Source organism: Canis aureus, chromosome 5, assembly GCF_053574225.1.
Source record: "Canis aureus isolate CA01 chromosome 5, VMU_Caureus_v.1.0, whole genome shotgun sequence".
NCBI classification, from domain to species: domain Eukaryota; kingdom Metazoa; phylum Chordata; class Mammalia; order Carnivora; family Canidae; genus Canis; species Canis aureus.
The window spans coordinates 26,063,114-26,082,309 of NC_135615.1; the positions used below are offsets into that span (position 1 = coordinate 26,063,114).

Consider the following 19,196-nt stretch of genomic DNA (forward strand, 5'->3'; position numbering starts at 1 on the left):
TTTTTTAGGGAAAAGAACAGAAGCCTTTTAATTCCCAATTAACTCTTTGGCCTTCCTTAGGCCTCAAAAAAAAAAAAAAAGTCTTGTAAAAGGATCATATTGGAATTCAAAGTCCATCGAGCAGCTGGAGGCTGTGCTAAAGAAATAGGTAGAGATATCAGAGCAATGAAAGAGATTGCCATCGTTGTTATGTTCTCTTTAATCCCATTAGCCAAAGAGAATGCTGTACTTTGAGAAATTTAGGAGCAGCGAGTTGTCTGGCTAGAGGCACAACTAGTTACAATACCTCCCTCTAAAATGTGCCTAGCGTATTTAAATCTATAAAGCTAATGCCCAATTAAGAAGAAAAAGGAGGCAGATTCTCATACCTATTAGGTTCGCTGTAAAAAATAAGAATGACCTAACTCTGCCTTGAGCAGAACAACCAGCCAGATGTAACATGGAGTCTCTGCTACCCTGCTCTGGTAGGAAATGGGATGTTGTGTCAAATCAAATACTGTTTAATAGACTATTATCAAAAATACTAGGTATGCATTACCAATCTGCTAGATATGGAATACAGTAAAATACTTCACACTAAAAAAACATGGAACATATTTTAGTCTTTCTCTGATGATTCAAGACATTTCAGAACATTCCACTGCCTCTAGGTCACCAAGACGAACCTCAATTTTCACTATGCCCAGTGAAGCATGGTTATATCAATTAATAGAGGTTTCCATTTGACAGAATGTTCTAACAACTAGCTTTAACAGTATATTGTCTCTACTGGGTGGGTACTAGACACAACATGAATACCAATTAGTTGGATTTTTTGCACAGGAAGGCAGTCCATTGGTTCAGCACCTATGTGAGTACTGGCTTTGTGTGCTTTGAATAGCCAAGATTTGGGGGAAAGAAAAGTCTCTGCCATTAACAATGGGTAGGGATGAGGAGAGAAGTACAAGTTGCTTCAATTCCTCCCCCGTTATCCTTATAGCACACGTAACAGAAAGCTTTCCAGTTGTAAAATCTCAGGCTTCTAAGGGCCCCTGGGTGGCTCAGTGGTTGAGCGTCTGCCTTTGGCTCAGGTTGTGATCCCGGGGTCCTAGGATCGAGTCCCATATTGGGCTCCCCGCAGGGAGCCTGCTTCTCCCTCTGTGTCTCTGCCTCTCTCTCATGAATAAATAAAATCTTTAAAATAAAATAAAATAAAATCTCAAGCTTCTAGAGCTCCAGTGTCCTCAAGGAAGAGTGCATCATGGGCTGGAAGGTCTGGTAGGAAGTTTACTCTCTGGCCATAAAATCCAAACTGCAGTTCAAAGCCATCGTGAATGGTGGGAGAGTTTCAGAGCCTGAAGCAGGAATCCTGACAGCTTCATGTGTATGCTGATAACCACTGTGCTGGAATAAAAGTATGCTGGTGCTAATCTTTTTTTCAGTCTGGGTCACACAAGGTGACAGCTACTGGTGCTAATTGAAAAGGAAAACGATAATTCAATGCTATAACACTTTTCACCTGCTTCATGCTTTTTCATCCAGAAGACTAAAAATACACTGGGTTTTTTTTTGTTGTTGTTTTTTCTTACAAAGGAAAGTCAGGTAACTTCCCCTAGTATGGGTCATTCCCTGTCTTTGAAAAGTCCAGACAATACTTATGTGATGACAGCGCCTTCTGCAGATGGGCCAGGAAGACCTGAGGAGGAAAAATGTAATATTCAATCTTCAAACTGCTCTGGATAGCACAGGCTGGAGATTCAAAAACGTTCTTGCAAACCCATGTCGGTCAAAGCGCCCAATAGGAGCCTTATCAGCCTCTCTTGTAAAATGCATGTAACAATGTTCTTTTTAAACTTTTTTTTTTTTTTCTGAGCAGAACTCAAAGTGTTTTAAATGCTCAGTAAATATTTATGGATGATAATCATGGTCTCCCATCTCCCATTAAGAGTACAATGCCTCAAAGAAACTATGATGGGCCATAATGAAAATGTACCTCTGTTGATGACTGATATGCAGAAGGTCATAATTGTAAAGTGCCACAAAAAGACATTTGGCTTAGTCTGTTCTGGCTGCTGTAACAAAACTACTTGAGACCAGGTGGCGTAAACAACAAATGTTTATTTCTCCTGGTTCTGGAGACAGAAAGTCTGAGATTAAGGTGCCCGCAGGTTCAGGACCCTCTTCCTGGTTTGCAGACGGCCGCCTTCTTGCTCAATCTTCACATGGCTGAGAGGCATGATCTCTCTTATACCTCCTCTGCTAAGGACACCAATCCTGTTCGTGGGGGCTTTACTCTCATGATGTAATTACCTCCAAAAGTCCCCAACGCCTAATACCATCCCACTGGGAAATAGGACTTCAACATACGAATTTGGGCCGGACACAGACATGCAGCCCATGGCAGTATTAAACTGGTTCTGGAACTTCTTTGGATTGCAAAAATGAGTTGGCCTAGTCTGTGACATGCCAACCGAGCACAGTACATGCATACACAGTGGTGATTCGTGGCCCTTTTCTCTGTGTGTTTTCTAACATATCGGGAAGGCAGAGCCATGAGAACACACTTCAGAATGGAGGGCAGGGCAGCCAGCTTTCCCAACCAGAGGGCTTCAATCACAGCTTTGCCAGGACGCTCTGTGTTCCATGCACGTACCCTGCGGAACCTCAGGCTGGGGCAAAATATCTCGGGCAGATGGCTGGGTTTCTCACTTCCGTCTCCCTGGCTCCGCAGTTTGTTCTATCTTCCCCTTTTAAAATGTGGTTCATTCTAGAGACAGATGAATTGGTACACATAGTACTTCTGAGGATAGATCCACGGGAAGTCAGCCGCGAAGCTTGGGAGAAGCGCTATCTCTGGGAAGAAGCCAAGCACAGATTTCAGTGGAACACCTCCCTCAAGCTCGAACAAGTTTTTCTTTCTTCGTTGAAACCTGTTCATTTCCCTCCATACACCCCACTCTCTAGACAGATGGACAGACAAAGAGACAGATACACACTTATTTTGGTCTAAACATTTCTTTGACGGAGTTTAGCGTTCAGTCAAGCTCGGTTACCTACTGCTCAAGAATCATTCACGTGCAATCTGTCGACCTCACCCCAGTCGGGGAGCACTTCATAAACATTCCCAAGTCCCAACACTCCTCAGGGAGAGACCACAGAAACAGCACCACTCACAGTACTGCTCAGAACGATCTCCTCCCGAACAACGGGAAGCATTTCTAACGGCATCTCATGTAACGTCACCATGGCCTGACGCAAAGATGTAGTAGACTGTGTGGTCCCAATGAGGGAAATAGGGACACGAAGGAAATCTCGGTCAGTCTGAGAGTAAAGGACTTGTGGGTCTGCTCTGGCCTTCAGACTGGTTCCTATCCACCAGCTAGCAGCTCTTTTGAAGACTCATAATGCTGAGACCGGTGGAAAGATGGAGAGCTCTATTAGCGATGGGTCATTTTACTAGGAGGCAGGGAGAACAGAAGTTGTCATGTAAAGTCTTCTCACTGACCTTAACCTGTCTGCTTTATTTCTAGGAAGAGAGAGAGAGAGAGAGAGAGAGAGAGAGAGAGAGAGAGGAGGGAGGAAGGGAGGATCTACTCAACAGTCCACCAGGCAAACTCTGGAACAGCTGTTTAAAGCAGAACCTGGTTAATTCCAGTGCTTTCCTTTGGCCTTAACTCACACTGTCTCACAGGTGAATCAATTCATCCTTTTACATTCAAACAAAAGGCGTTCTGGGATAATCTTTCAGAGAGGGAATGACTCCCTCAGGATGCATACACACAAAAAGAACGCTAATTCTATCATAGCGCTAATGTACCATGACTGGTAATATACTGCTCTCAATAAATTAACCAGTACCTTCGGTCATAGCTAAATGCATTAAATCAGTTTGAGTGAATTGGTGGGAAAACTGGTTTTACAGGATAAAGAGATAATGAATTATCACAGGTGGGAAAGTCGGGAGCTCCAGAGTGCCGCAGCAAAGAAAGGACTTGGGAGGGAAGATGGCGGCTGCTTTGACATAGTTTGAGGGTTGTCCTGTGGAAGATTCTACGTATGTTCCCGAGTGCCCGGAACACAGAGCTGGGACCGGCCAGTGATGATACAGGGAGGCAGAGTTTGGTATATTATAAAAGGATCTAAGATGTAAGGGGCACCTACTAGGCATGAGTCACTTTGGGGGGTGGTTTTACAAATGGCGGCTCAGAGAACTGCCTGCCCCCCAAGCTGTACAGTAGATATTACTTAACACCACGGTATTGGGCACCTGGGTGGCTCAGTCGGTTAAGCTTCTGCCTTTGGCTCAGGTCATGATCCCAGGGTCCTGGTGTGGAGCCCCATGTAGGCCTCCCTGCTCAGTAAGGAGTCTGCTCCCCCCTCCCCACCCCCCACCTCGGGCTCACTCTTTCTCTGTCAAACAAACAAATACAATCTTAAAAAAATAATAATAATAACACCGTGGTAGAGAAGTTAGCACCTGAGGATCAGAGAAGTTGAGACACTTGCTTGAGGTCAAAGTGCTTATAAGAGGCAGAGATAGGATTCGATCCAAGTCTAGGCCACTCCCAAGATGATGCCCATTCAACGGCTGCCTCCCCCAGGAAAATGCTGCTGAAAAGGGTCAGGAACATGCAAGTGAACACGGCCCTGGGAACAGCTTCCATTCGTGACAGGAAAGCAGTTTCTCTAAACAGAATCTTAAAACCCTAAAACTTTGATTACGGGCTTCTCTGGAAGAAATAGAGTGGAGAGACCGTAAGCTTTCATTCGTCTTTCCTTCACTTCTTATTAAGGGCAGTTTTGTGGCAGCAATAAAGTAAAATAACTCAGTATCGATGTTCGGTAAGCTCCCCATCCAACACAGAGGAAAAAGGGAAGAAGGATGTTGCTATAAAAATATCCGTAAACTGATCCATCCACGTAAGACCACTTTAAAAGCCAGGGCAGATGGATTCTCAGTTGCCCTTTCCTTCCCATTTCTGTCTAACAAGTGCAATCTTTCCTAACGTCTGTCTGAACCATTCCAAATGACGCCTTGATTTGCAGCGATGGGCCTAGGAGGAAGCCCCGAGCTCTGCTAAGCGTTTCACGGCTCGTCCTCCTTTGCCTCTCTGAGCTTCGGATTCCTTGTGAGTAGCATGAAGGGACCCCTGTGGTCTCTTTCTCCTCCGCCTACACAAACACCAGCACATCCCTATGACAACATCCCCTCATCTTGGCTTATGACTGAAATTACTGTGTGTGAGCACAGTAGGTGGCTAAGAATATCGCACAATGGATGACAGCCGGGAGCCAGAGGACTCGGCCTGAAATCTCAGCCCCCACCCCATGGCTGGCTGTGAGACCTGGCAAAGCATTTACCCTCCCTCTTCCTTTGAGCCCGAGTGAGTTTCCACATCCGTGAAATGGGGCTATGGACAGCACCGGCATCACGTGGTTGTCTGACCATTCAATGAGTGAATGAGTGTGCGCTGTCACTACTATTACACAGTGGCAGTGGCCTCTGGGTCCCAGGCTCATCCGTGGGGCTTTGAGAAAACCTCATGTAAAGGCTCTACTCTAGACGGTGGGAGCAGCAGATTTGGGGGTGGAGTCTAGGAAGCTGCCAAGTCCTGATGCACAGAAGAGGCAAGAGCGTGCGTCCCTCAAGGCTGCCTTGCTCAGTATGGTCGAGTGAGAGGCACCCACGCTTTACACCCAGGCAGCCTTGGGTTCGAACACTGGCTTGGCCATTTCTCAGCCACGTAGCCTGGAGCTGGTCACTGATTTCCTGTGAGTCACAGTTTTCTCATCTGTAAAATGGAGATGGTACCACCTTTCGGAGATTGTGGCGTTGAGGTTGAAAGAGAGATCTGTGAAAGCTGCAGCAGGCAATCAACTGATGATGCTTTTAAAAATGTATACTTCTCTTTACACAGATTGCTCAAACAGAAGGAAAGAACAGAAATGGGAGAAGTGCTGGCTACTTGGGGCCTGTGGAAGGCAGTTAATCTTCTAAGAACTATGAATTATCACTTGTCTTTTTTTTTAGATAACAGATACACCTGTATATTACCTTTTTCCCCTTCTGAACAAAACAAATTTATGTATTCCTCGCTACCTATTGTTTTTTTTTTTTCTTTTTACTTAACAATATATCTTGGGGATTTTCCCAAATCAGTACATACAGAAGATCCTCATTTTTATTCTACAGAAACATGGTATTCTGCTGAAGTGAGGTCTCATAATTTAATCGGTCTCTCATCGAAGAGCAGTGTAGTGGTTTTCTAGCATTTTCTTGTACAAACAATGCAGAAATGAAGAACTCTTAGATAAATCTTTTCACACAAATACATCTGTAGGATAAATTCCTAGTGAAGTCGTTGGATCAGAAGGTTTGTACATCTGTCATCTTGTTAGAAATCACTGACTCACCCTCTACAGACTTTGCACCAATCTGTACCCCCTTCAGCAACGAGAGGGGGCCTGTTTCTCACACCTCCATCAACACACTCTCCTGTCAAACGTTCTCATCTGTGCCGATCCAAAGGTCAAAAGGTAATCTCTTATAGTCGAATTTGCCTTTCGAGTACACTTGGGCCTATTTTAGTATGTTTTAGGACACTCCGAATACTCTTTTCTGGACAATGATTATTCCTATCCTTTGCCTATTTCTCTGTTGATTCGTTGGGCTTTGTCATTTTGATTTATAGCAGCTCTTTACATATTTGAGTTGGCAGGCCTTGGTCTGTGATATGAATTGCAAATATTTTTTTCTAGCTTGTCATTTATTTTTTGACTTTGCCTATTGCTATTCACCCCCAGTCCCGTATTTGTTACGTTGCCATGCAGTTTTTGTTGTTGTTGTTGCTTTTTAGGGAGTTAAATTTATCTACTATTTCTCTTATGGATTTTAGGGTTTGTATCGAGGTTTCAAAAAAGGCTTCCCCACTGTGATGTTATCAGAGAATTCTCTCATGGTTTCCTCTGATACATGTATTGTTTTGCATTCTGCACTGAAATCTTTGATCCATTTGAAATGCATGCTGGTGGAAGGTACATATATAATATTTTTTTAATTGACTGAATTCTATTACTTGTATTTAAAGAAGAACTATTTTTTAAAAATATTTTATTTATGTATTCGCGAGAGACCCAGAGAAAGGGGCAGAGACACAGGCAGAGGGAGAAGCAGGCTCCATGCAGGGAGCCCGACGTGGGACTCGATCCCAGAACCCCGGATCACGCCTGGAGCTGAAGGTAGAATCTCAACCACTGAGCCACCCCAGTGTCCCTAGAGAAGAATAATTTATAAGAAATTATATGTATGGTAAGAAAAAAAAAAAGCAGCCTTGAAGATTTCAAGCAAAGAGAAAATGAACAGTTAATTTTTCGTGTTAGGTAACTCCAACAGCTGACTTTCTTTCCGTTTTCCTCTTGTGAAAGAGCATTTGATATTCTTCTTTTCAACAGTTGTCACTCATTTACTAAAAATATTAATCTTCACAGTGAATCAAATTAAAAGTTACAGATGGTAACAGTGAGTGAAAATTTCTGAAGATGGCATCATTGCCCCCTTTCAAATGATCCTTTCTTTCGTGTGGGCAATCCTATCTCCTTTATCTCCAATGCTTTAAATGCCTCAGTGCAATAACAATATAATCATAAAAGCTAATTAGTAAAGATTTTGTGTCTTGTTAATGATGCACAATTGATTATGGCTTGAGGACAGAATGAGACTAACCATTCATCCGTGAGGAGCATTGCATTTTATCTTCCTACAATATGTAGGTGATGGCATTTTTATTACTGTTTTTTCTATTATGTAGACATCGGAACCAACTCGCCAGTCTGCTTTTCTCTAGCATCATCTTTTACTACCACCAAACCTGAGCCCCTTAAAATGTACAGATCATTCTGGACGCCTGATTACAGGAAGAACGAGGAAAACTAATTACACATGGACCAAATGGTGAACGACAATCCAGGCATCACTACCCCACTCTATCTTTGCTTGATTTTTTTAAACTATGCTTCTTCCCATAGAGCCATAGGCCATAATTATGTTACACAAGTGCCTGAATAAAAATCACTTTAAAATAGCCACTTAAGTAGCTGTAATCTTTTTTTCTGGACCATCTCAGAGTCACTAATTCTTTATTAATAAATAGATGTAACTAGACACGGATAGAGATAAATGTTAAAATATTTATGTAGAGAAAGGGACACTATAATAGAGACTCTGGGACTCCCCAGCAACTGTCACTCCCCCAGGGTTTATGATCCACCACGTTTCTCCCCTGAGTCCAATGCCTGTCTTCCTTCTTCCCTGTCTTCCTTCTCTGTGAAAGGTTTTCTTCTCCACCTGAAGAGTCTCCAACTCCAAAGCTCTGTGCAACTGTCGCTGCTCTCCTTGGGGGTATGCTGCAGTATGCAGCTTTTCTTTTTTCTTTTTTAAAAATTTTATTTATTTATTCATAAGAGACAGAGAGAGGCAGAGACACAGGTAGAGGGAGGAGTGGGCTCCCTGCAGGGAGCCCGATGTGGGACTTGATCCCTGGACCCTGGAATCACACCCTGAGCCGAAGGTAGATGCTCAACCACGGAGCCACCCAGGTACCCCAGTACCCAGCTTTCCAAACGGATCAGAGTTTGGCTCTCGGCTGAGCTGGTGTGGCTCGCACAACCATGATGAGGAAAGTACATAAGAGGCGCGGAATTTCCACACGTAGAGATTAAGAGTTTGTTATGACATGGATCTTCCCTCAGAATGTACAACTAAGACAGTAATTCTAGCATAGTGATACCCTGTTACTATTACCTGACATTTGAAAATGTCCAAAGATATCCTCCTTGGATGCCTGCAGGGAAGCTCTGGGGCCTTCACTCTCATGACTGAGGGCAGCCCCCCATTCCCTGCCTGTCCCCGAGGCATTGCTCTGGCTCGATGCCATCCTGTTTCAATTTGTCCTCCACTCCCTTTCCTCACCCCGGATGTTGGGGCTGAAGCTGCCCCGTGGGTGGTGGGCCAGCTTCAGAAGCTCAAGGTATGGAAGACTTAGAGACAATCTCTCATTGGAAGAAGCATTTGGCTCTTTGGAGAAGAGACCTAGACATCTCTTGGTGGAGAATGCCTTTCCTCTCTTGTGTCCATCTGTTTGCTCTACCATGGCTTTATTGTATCTGGGCCGCTGGGCCAAAACAGGAAGAGGCAGCATTGCAGGGGGCGGGTGTGTGTGTGTGGGACCAGAGTGTGATTTCTTTTCTTTCTTTTTTTTTTTTAATTCATGAGAAACAGAGACAGAGAGAGAGGCAGAGACACAGGCAGAGGGAGAAGCAGGCTCCCTGTGGGGACCCCAATGCGAGACTCAATCCCAGGACCTCGGGATCACGACCTGAACCAAAGGCAGACGCTTAACCATTGAGCCACCCAGGTGCCCCCAGGATGTCATGTCAATGGAAAAGTGTGAGCCGCCTTCCTTCCTCTTTGTCCAAGAGTAAACGAGCTGGCTTTAGAGGGGAGATGCTTCCTCAAGACACTTGAGGAAGACAATGTTTCCTCAACTAGCATTGAGGAAAGACTCCAATTTTCACTCTCTAAACTAGTGTCTTTGTTGGAGTGAAACAACCTGGAGCCATGCCTACCCACCAGTCACCCTTCCACTAGCTGGTGGCCTTTCAATGAGCAGAAACTCACCAAAATCAGGGCTTAAATACTTGGAACCACCAAAGCAGAAGGAAGTGCTGAAGATGAGTTCCTGGGAGGCTTGAAGAATATGTCCTGATGGCTCTGGGAAGTGACTTTGATAGACACACACAGAATACAGAGGGTCACACCCATGGGACACGAGCCATGTTCCCTTGTTACCGCAAGGCTATCTCCAGAGAATTCCTGCTGCCATGTACCATCCCACAGAGTTCAAGCCTGACTATTCTGAAACTTGACTCACAAGGGTGTGTCTCATGGAAATTCTACTTTGGTTTGGTGCATGACCTGCCTTCGTAGCAGCCATTTAACAGAAGACATCTTCATACGTGATGGCTGCTGCTGTTCTGTGTCCTATACTTTAACTGAACTTTTCTGTTTTATACTTGTGGCCTGAGGCAACTTCATCACGAAAGTTGCAGTTTGATATGCTAAAAATTATAAATAAGTAAATGGTGTTCCGTTTCCAAAAGAGGGTGGCAGCGGTGGGAAATCGAAGAAATAGTCACAGTTCCCACCTCCCTAATGCAATCCTTGTTCTTCCTCCACCCTTCCCTGAAAAGGGCAGTTCCTGGGAACGGAGGGGAAGAGCATGCCCCCTCTCCCCACCCCCAGAATAAAATCAACAGGCTATTAAAGACCATACCCATCTACCCCTGTGGTTGCTATATTTACAAGAATATGGCACACTTCCTTTGCCCTTTGTCCAGACCTCCATCTGAAGCCCTGACTGGTTGAAGCCTTTTGCCCTCCTGGCTCAGAACCAGTGTTTGCTAGGGCCACAGACAGAAGCAGAGGGTTCTAAAGAGCTGTGAAGCATGTACTCTCAATTGCAACATCCTTCCTCTGCATTCCCTCTGGGTAATTTTGTCTGGCTCTCCAGCAACCCAAGGCTATGGAACACTCTCAGAAATACCCTAAAAATCATGGTCCTTCCCCACTCAAGCTTCCTGCTCTGTTCAAGAGCACATAGCGAAGGGAGAGGCACATGGGACCTGCAAACCTGTTAGGATGCACAAGAAAGGCCAGCTCCCCACCCAAACCTCCTCCAGGGGATAAACTTGAATGAAGGAGATCAGCCTGATGAGGGATGGCTCCTTGTCCCCACAATCATCCGAAAAGACCCCTCAGGCAACCCAGGATCTGCAAGGGCACAAATAGTCCACATATGAGTGAAACCATATAATGTTTGTCCTTCTCCGATTGACTTACTTCACGCAGCATCATACCCTCCAGTTCCATCCACGTCGAAGCAAATGGTGGGTATTTGTCCTTTCTGAGGGCTGAGTAATATTCCCTAGTGTATATATACCACCTCTTCTTTATCCATTCATCTGTTGAAGGACATTGAGGCTCTTTCCACAGCTTGGCTATTGTGGACATCGCCGCTAGGCACACTGGGGTATAAGTGAGGCCCATCCCCAGTTTAATTGAGAGAAGTGAGCATCACAGTGGTAGTGGGCCAGGATCCTGGATCCAGACCAACCCTAATCCCTTCTGAGCATTAGCCCCTGTGAATCAGTAACTGATATCTGTAATTTCTACTGCATATCCTGTGTGCCTTCATGTTGAGTCAGATGAAGACTGGGACCAAAGAGAAGCTTCTTCTGGCTCATCTGAGCTGGTGAGGCCCAGAGCATCGCACAGTTAATTTGTGTTAGATGGCTTCATGCAAGGTCTGCAGCCTTATCCTAAGGGGTGGCCAAAGAAGAATAAGGAGAGGCTAGCGCTCTGCACAGGGAATCTCCCTAGTTGGAGAGGATGCCTCACTGTACCCTCAGTTTTGTGCCACCTTTCAGCATCTCATGGAGAAGGTAGTTGGCTAAAACAAATGGGAGGGGCTGGTGTTCTCTGCAAAATATTACGTTTATAGGGGGCTTAGGGGGTAAAGGTTTAGGAGTAATGGTAATGGTTGAGGAGTAATGATTCTGTAACCAGGCTGGATTGTCCCACAGGGGTGTCCTTGAAACTACCCTTTGATATGTGTTGGCTTTATGGCACTTCAGTCAATGATGTAGGACAAGTATGTACCAACCAAGGGAAGCACAGACCTAAGTTCTACTTCTGCCCTGAACACAGGCCTGTCCCCCCTAATCATGGAGAACTAATCGAGGTACGAGGGCTCAGTAGTATTGTAAGGATGGTTGCTGGCCCACTCAGTGGCTTGACCAACGGCCTGAGGCAGCCCACAAATGGATGAATGAACCATTTCCCTGAAACACTGGGGAGCATTGGGAAGTCAGTGGACCAGATCATCAAAGTGCTGGAATGGACCTAGACCAAAGGGCTGTTTGTATCACACATAGAAACGTGCTGTGAGAAGTGGGAGGCAGGTCAATGTTCAGAGGACCCTCAGAGAAGGAACCGCATTGCCATGGCTAGTCAGAGTTGGATAACAAAATCCAATGCCTTACTAGTCTAAAGTACTGTTCTCATGGCAAAGGATAAGGATTGCACGTGTGGAGACCTTTCCAAGGTTGCATGGATACTAATGTTCTTACCTAGGTACTGGCCGGGGTGAAACTGGATGTGGCCTTGGGATGTGTTGGGAGGGGACAATTTCAGCCTCCAGTGTTTGCGTGGGCTCAGAAGTAGAGATGCTGACACCATGGCAGACGCCCAGCCTAGGGCCATCATCCCATTGAGAGACAAGTCCTATGGGGTGGCTCTCTACCACGGGACCCTGCGGGTCCCTCTGGGGCTCTCCCTTTGCAGTCTTCTTATGGGGCTGGAACAGAGGATGGAGGGAAGGAGATCCAGAGCTGTGGGGATGGCTGAGCGGAAGGGCTGGTACAGCAGATGAAGGTTTCTTCCACAGGGAACTCTGGGAACTCTGACACTGGCAGTAATGGCCACACCCAGGATTGCAGAGTCCTGACTCAGAAGCAACTGATATTGTCAACTTCTGAATTCTGCTCTTCTTAATGCCTGAAGCAAACCAGACACACTAAAGTAGGAAGAACCGGGAACGGCAGCCAAGCTTATTTGTCTGATAAATATTTATGGAGCAGCTACTTGATGTCAGGTCCCATTCTAGGCCCTGGGGATATGGTAGTGAACAGGAGACACACACACACACAAATCCCTGCCTCAGTGGCACTAACTAGACTAGTGGGAAGAGACAGACCAAGAAATAAATAAACCAGTAAATACACAGTACGCCCAGGGGTGGTCAATGCTGTGGAATAACGATTGCTAACTCTCACAGAGAACCTCTCTTGGTCAGTGTTCTAAGTCCTTTGCATCTGTGAACCTACTCCGCCCTCAACCCTGTTTTACCTCCATTTGATGGATGAGAAAACTGAAGCCTCAAGAGGTTGACGAAACCACCCAAGGTCATGCAGGCTGGGGCAGGGTTGGGCTGGGAGTGGAGATTTTGAATAGGGACATCCTGGGAAGCCTCATAGGGAAGGTGACAGCTGAGCAAAACCCCACCCAGAGGTGAGGATGGGAGACTATCCCAGGGAAGATCATTCAGTTGCAAACCCTCCAGGCCTGAGGGCGAGGAATAAGGCCGGAGGCCTGTGGCTTTCCATCCGGTGAATCTGAGGGGAGGTGGGGCATGGCCTGCTTTTCCTATTCAAGTTCTTATTGCTGGGCTGGGAATACATGAAGGATTTCAGGGGCAGAGGCCAGGAAACCAGTCAGAGGTTGTTGACCTCCAACAACCCAACAACAGCCCCTGAGGTCAGGAGGCAGGAGGGGGCAGCAGGCCTGAGGCCCCACCGGGCTTGTTCTGAGGTCTGTGTGGACGTGCCCCTGGGCTGTGCACTGTCCACACCGATCCACCGACTTGCAGAGCAGGGTCGGGATACTGTGGACACCAGAGAAAATATGAGTTTTCATTCTTGGCTGCCTCGTGCTCCCCCAAATATTACCGACTGACATTCTTGTCGACTTGCCTACAAGCCAGTCTCGCTTACCTCACCTCACTGTCCCCCGGGGCCCTGATTCCTCCAACTTCCTTCAGCTGGTCCTTCTGCGGGGATACCCTTGACCTCCACACCGCAGCCCTCATGTCTCTAACTCGCACGAGCACCTCTACGATTCCCTATTTCCTCTCCTGCAGCCCCCACCGGTCCCCAGGGTGGGATTTATAGTTGCACCTCAATCCTCCTTTGTTTTTCCCTTTTTTTCCCAAAGACTTCAATCCCTAAAAATTATTCTGAGACGTCTGCTCTTTCCGTTCCGGCTGCCATGCCCACATCCCTCCTGCTTCCCTCCCTCTGGATGATTTTCATAGTCTCCCAACTGGTTGCTCTTCTCACAGACCCAGCCCTCACTACGGACACTTGGGAGCTCAACCTGGCCAACGATGAGCTGTGACCCTTGCTTCAAAACCCTCAGCTGCTGCTCGCTGCCTGGTGTCTAGGCACACGTGCCCCAGCGGGCAGTCAACAACCCCAAATACTTCACAATCTGTCTCCGGTGTCATTATCCCCTGTGTAACCTCTGCACACCTACTCCTGTGCAGCATGGGGCTTGTGAGTCTTCTGCACGTTCCTGCCACGGGTTCTTGGAGTCCCTCCCTGTCGTCTACCAGCTTTCTCTGATACCCTCCTCATGAGGACCTTCTTATTCCCCTGAAGCAAAAGCATTTGCTCTCTCTTCTAGAATGATACTTCTCTCATGCATTTGTGGTACCAATGAGGATTTTGTGTCCTATTACACTATTTGTGACCTTGGACGCAGAGATTTGAAAGCATCATTGAACGTCTGCAAGTGTCTAGCAGGGAGGACTCTAGATGCTAGAGACCTAGGTGCTAATAAGTACCTGGGCATAGAACTTAGGCACCTAGGTGCCAGGTACTCACTTATTCATTGATCTCTTTATTCCACCAACACCAAGAGCTAAGCATCAAGGACACAGAGGTAGTAAGATACTGTTCCCCTCTTCAATATGCTTGTTAGGTATTTAACACAACATGAAATAATTTACAAATTATGGGAGTGGTAATCTGACCATCCTCACTTCACAATTATGTTTCATGCTACCTTCTACTCCTGCCCTCATAAATCAAGGTAATTACCTGGCAATCTGGCTGGGCCTTGTAAGGCAAAAGAGCCGTTCATGTCTGTGTCAACTGGTGAACAGAGAGGAGACAAAAAGGGTAAATTACCCTGCTTCCCATCTGTGCCCAATCCGCTCTAAATCTCCAGGAAAACTGTGCTCAGGATCGCCCAAGACAGATCCTTCCAACTGTGCGTGGAAAAGCAGGGTTTTGTGCAGTAGGTAAGGGGCGGCCTACAGTAGGTGTGTAAGCATCTCTGAAACTTTGTGTCGATCTTTTGTTTGAGAGCGAGTCTGTGCACTTCGGAGGGACTTAAAAGGTTACCTTCCCTCCCCCCACTCTACACATAGAGCGCGGAGCGGGGCTCTGAAGGTCTGGCTGTGACATGTGCCGCGCATTTTAGAGATGCTCCGTGAAATGGAAAACACTACTGTTCGCTCAAGCTCGAACGTGATTCTGGTACCTTCCCGACCTGTTATACAACCACATTTAACATGCTGAGATTTGGGATGCCCGTGTGGCTCAGTGGTGGAGCGTCTGCCTTCAGCACAGGTCATGATTCTGGGGTCCTGGGATCGAGTCCTGCATCGGGCTCCCTGCAGGGACCCTGCTTCTCCCTCTGCCTGTGTCTCTGTCTCTCTCTGTGTGTCTCTCATGAAGAAATAAAATCTTAAAAAAAAAATAACATGCTGGGATTTTTTTTTTAAAAAGTGTTCTCATTGGACAGGAGACTCCACAATGGGGCAAACGAATAGTTGAAACATCCCCCTAAAACTGAAAACAAAGACCATGTGTGTGGTCAGTGTATTGTGCTGACTAGGAGCCTCTGCAGCGACTGCTTGGGGTGAAACCCCAACTCCAACGCCTACAAGCTGTGTGACCTCAGATGAGTCACCTAGCTTCTGTGTGCTCCCTCCCTAAATGGAGATAGTAAGAGTCCCTAGAAGTGTTACTGTATTAAATGGGTTAATATTCAAAAGATGCTTAGAACAGTGCCTGGCAAGCATTAGCACCATATAAGTGTTCATTAAAAAAAAAAAAAATTGGTGGGGGGTGTCTGGGTGGCTCAGTCGGTTAAGCATCTGCCTTTGGCTCAGGTCGTGACCCCAGGGTGCTGGGATCGAGCCCCACATCAGGCTCTGCTCAGCGGGGAGTCTGCTTTTCGCTCTCCCTCTACCACTCCCTCTGCTTGTGCTATCTCAGATAAATAAATAAAATCTTTAAAAAATTTTTTTTTAGACTTTACCTTTTTTTTTTTTCTTTTTAACTTCATCCTTTTTAAGAAAAGCAGCATAGGACACCTGTGCCCATCAGTAACCCCACACAGCACAGGGACCCCCTCACGACCTCAACATTATTGGTAGAATGACTCTCCATTCTCGACGGTCCAGGGGGCAGCCAACATTATTTGTAGGAAAAGGAGAGGAATGAGTTCTGTTGTACACAGTACATTTTTATGCTTACTACTCTCTTAAGCGGAAGGAAGACATCCAAAGAGGGAGAAAAAAAAAGAATCTCTTCCAAACGATACTTGAATAAACCTGAACAAATGAAAGCTCGGTAGGTGCTGCAACCCTGTGCATGGGTGACACACACGCAACAGCATTAATGAGTGTCACGTGCAGCCCTGTGGGGCCAGACATTCCCCAAATTGGCCCTCTTTATGCCTTGTTTCCTCCTTTATGTGCAATTTCATCTTTCTGGGGCCTGCATAAATCTCTCTCAGCCAGTATTATCTTCCCATTAGGAGTGAGCGGCCATAATGACAGCCACCTGTTTTAATGACAGAGCCAGGATGTCATCCTTTTCAGCAGAGTGCTGTTAATCTAAGTAACCTTTCCCTTCAGGAATGCCATCCCCACCCTCACGCAGTGACAAGCCATTTCCAGAGCACCTGTTCCCCCTCTAGTTTTAAAAGGTAAACTCCTCCCCAAGGGGCCCCCTGCCGCTCCCCCCAGCCCAGCCCTGCTGCACTGTTTGTGTGAGCCTTGGCTGTGCCGGCTATGGGGCGGGGAGCGGGGGAAGAGCGGGACAGGGAGACTGCGGCCCAGCCAGCATGTTGACACGCCCTAGTGGCCCGGACAGGGATTTGTCCCCAGAGTTAACCACCACCCTCCCGGGCTTCTGTCCCCGATTGGCTGCAGTCACCGTGGGGCCCTCGGGCCCCCCGCCCACCTGGAGGTCAGGTGTGAGGCAGCAGCGGCCCCCTGGGGTCTAGCACCAGGGACCCCACCATCAGTCCTTACCATTCATCCCCGTGGGGCCCCTGAGAGCTCTCAGCACCTACAGCCGCTCCCGGGTCACCACCGCTGGTTTGGCACCAGGCACAGATGCTGCCACCATCAGAACTGTCGCGGCTGCCCAGCTACTGCAAGTGCACGTGCCCTCCACTTGCCGGTGGCCTCGACCCGCAGCAGGTATGATGCTGGCCCCTTGTCCCGCCAGCCCAGGACCGCAGGTAAGCCTTGGCACCGCTCTGCCCAAAGGCCATGGTGACACCGGGGAGCGTGTGCCAGGGCCTGGCAGGGAGCGGGTTCGGATCCTGCCTTACCTGCTCTCCTCCCTCTCTTGAACGCCTAGGTCCTGACCCTCCTCCCAGGCCCAGGCTGAGTCGCACCTCTTCCATGAAGCCTTCCCAGACTGCTTGCCCTGCTCCCTTCCTGGCCATGCTGGGAACTCTTCCCCTCTTCCCATTCCTCTTCTCTTGTCTGGATGGCTGTGCACGCCTCCTCGTCCCACTGCCCAGGGGCAGGTGGCAAGGCAGGAAGGAGGGCGAATGCAGTGAGTTGTCTCTACCCACCATCTCTAACCTCCTCCGTCCTGCCCTGCATCAAGCTCGTCAACAGCACCCCTGCTCCTGGGCCACTGGCCTCCCGTCCCAGGCTACTCTTGGGTGGAATGTCTAGGAGACACACCGATGCCACCAGTCACACACTGCACTGAATCCACAGGTACCGTTGCTGTCTTCCATCCTGCTTAGATGGAAGTGTTGGCTCTTTTCTCTCAGGCTGACCTCTCTACCTGCGCTCTGGGTGCCGCACCCTCCTGCCTTCCCAAGGACTGCTCCCCTTTCGCCCACCGTCTCTGCTGATTCCTTCTATGCATTTAGACATGTGTACGCCTCTCCTGACTTTAACAACCCTCCGACCTCAAAGCCCCTCATGTCCCACCAGCCTCTCTCTTGGCCCCTTTGATGCTGAGCTTTTTGAATGAATTTTCTAGACTTGCTCACTTTCGACTCCCTTTTAAATCCACTCCAATGGGGCTACCTTCTTGGCTCTTGGTCAAAACTTGTGCTGGAAACCCCAACCCCCCTGTTCCCGAGTGCAGGTAATTACCGAGGGGCTAGCCCAGGCTCTCTGCCCTTCACGTGCAAAATACCTACCCCGGGTCAAATATGCTCCCAAGCTTCAAAGATCATCAATTTGCTCATGACTTCTGAAATTATATTTATATCCACACTGAGGGAAGTAGTATTTCAAGAAGAAGGAAATGGTCCACGATATCAAATACTGCCAAGAGGCTCAACAATATGCATGCTGAAGTGTCACTGCACAGGATTGGATTGAGCTGTACACGAGTCACTGGCAAACTCTGTGAGGTTCCGTTGGTGGGAACAGGAGCAGAGCTCTCACTTTGCAGATCGACTACCTAAACCCAATGAGGTGATGTGGCTAAGGAGGCTCAAGGTCAGACATCTAGACAGATCCAGGGCTAGGACAGACTCTTGACCCTCAGTTCAATATGTGCCCAAGACATACTGGCTGAATCATTCCATCGGGAGTATAGTCTGGGCTTTATTACTCTGGTGTCAGCAGAACCCTCCCCTTTGGGCCATGGCCAGGCCACCCTGAGATGGTCAAGTTACAGAGTCAACCCATTCAGAAACCATCTGGGGTAGGTGACAGAACTAGTTTTTTGAGAACAGTGTTTTGCCTAAGGCTCTAGAGTTCCAGAGCATCCCTCCCTATTTCCCCCTAAAATCCAGTCCTATGTTAGGTACCCTATCGTTACCTACTGGAATCTGCTCATTCTAGTAAGAAGAATATACTTCTCTCTCTCTCTCTCTTTTTTTAAGATTTTACTTATTTACTCATGAGAGATATACAGAGAGAGGCAGAGACATAGGCAGAGATGTGGAACTCGATCCCAGGACCCTGGGATGATGATCTGAGCTGAAGGCAGAAGCTCAATCACTGAGGCACTCAGGGGCCCCAAGAAGTGCATACTTACATTCCTGTTATCTATCTAGATCCCAAATCCACACGTTTTTTTCCTTTCAGAGCTCAACCAACTCTTTCTTCAGTGCCATGTGGGAGTTCCACCTCTCGCAGGGAATCCTTCCTAGTGATACATAACTCATCATTCCCTAGAGCAGACACAGAGTCCTGTCCTGAGCCTACACTTGCCTTCAACTTTGGTTCCTCCTTAGCCCTGGTGGGACAATTTTCAACTATTAGAGAAATAATTAACGATCATATTTTTCTTGGACCTATGATTTCTTTCTTCTTCAGCAGCAA

The 19,196-nt window shown here is 47.3% G+C and overlaps 1 protein-coding gene and 1 long non-coding RNA gene across 3 annotated transcripts in view; one reads left to right on the forward strand and one right to left on the reverse strand.

Annotated features, from left to right (window-relative positions):
* CELF2 (CUGBP Elav-like family member 2) overlaps nucleotides 1-19,196 on the reverse strand; it is an 814,981-nt gene that overhangs the window by 365,074 nt on the left and 430,711 nt on the right. The window lies entirely within an intron of this gene.
* Nucleotides 7,103-8,064, forward strand: LOC144313363 (uncharacterized). The gene is made up of 2 exons (XR_013379019.1): nucleotides 7,103-7,218; nucleotides 7,788-8,064. It is a non-coding gene; the product is annotated as an uncharacterized LOC144313363 (long non-coding RNA).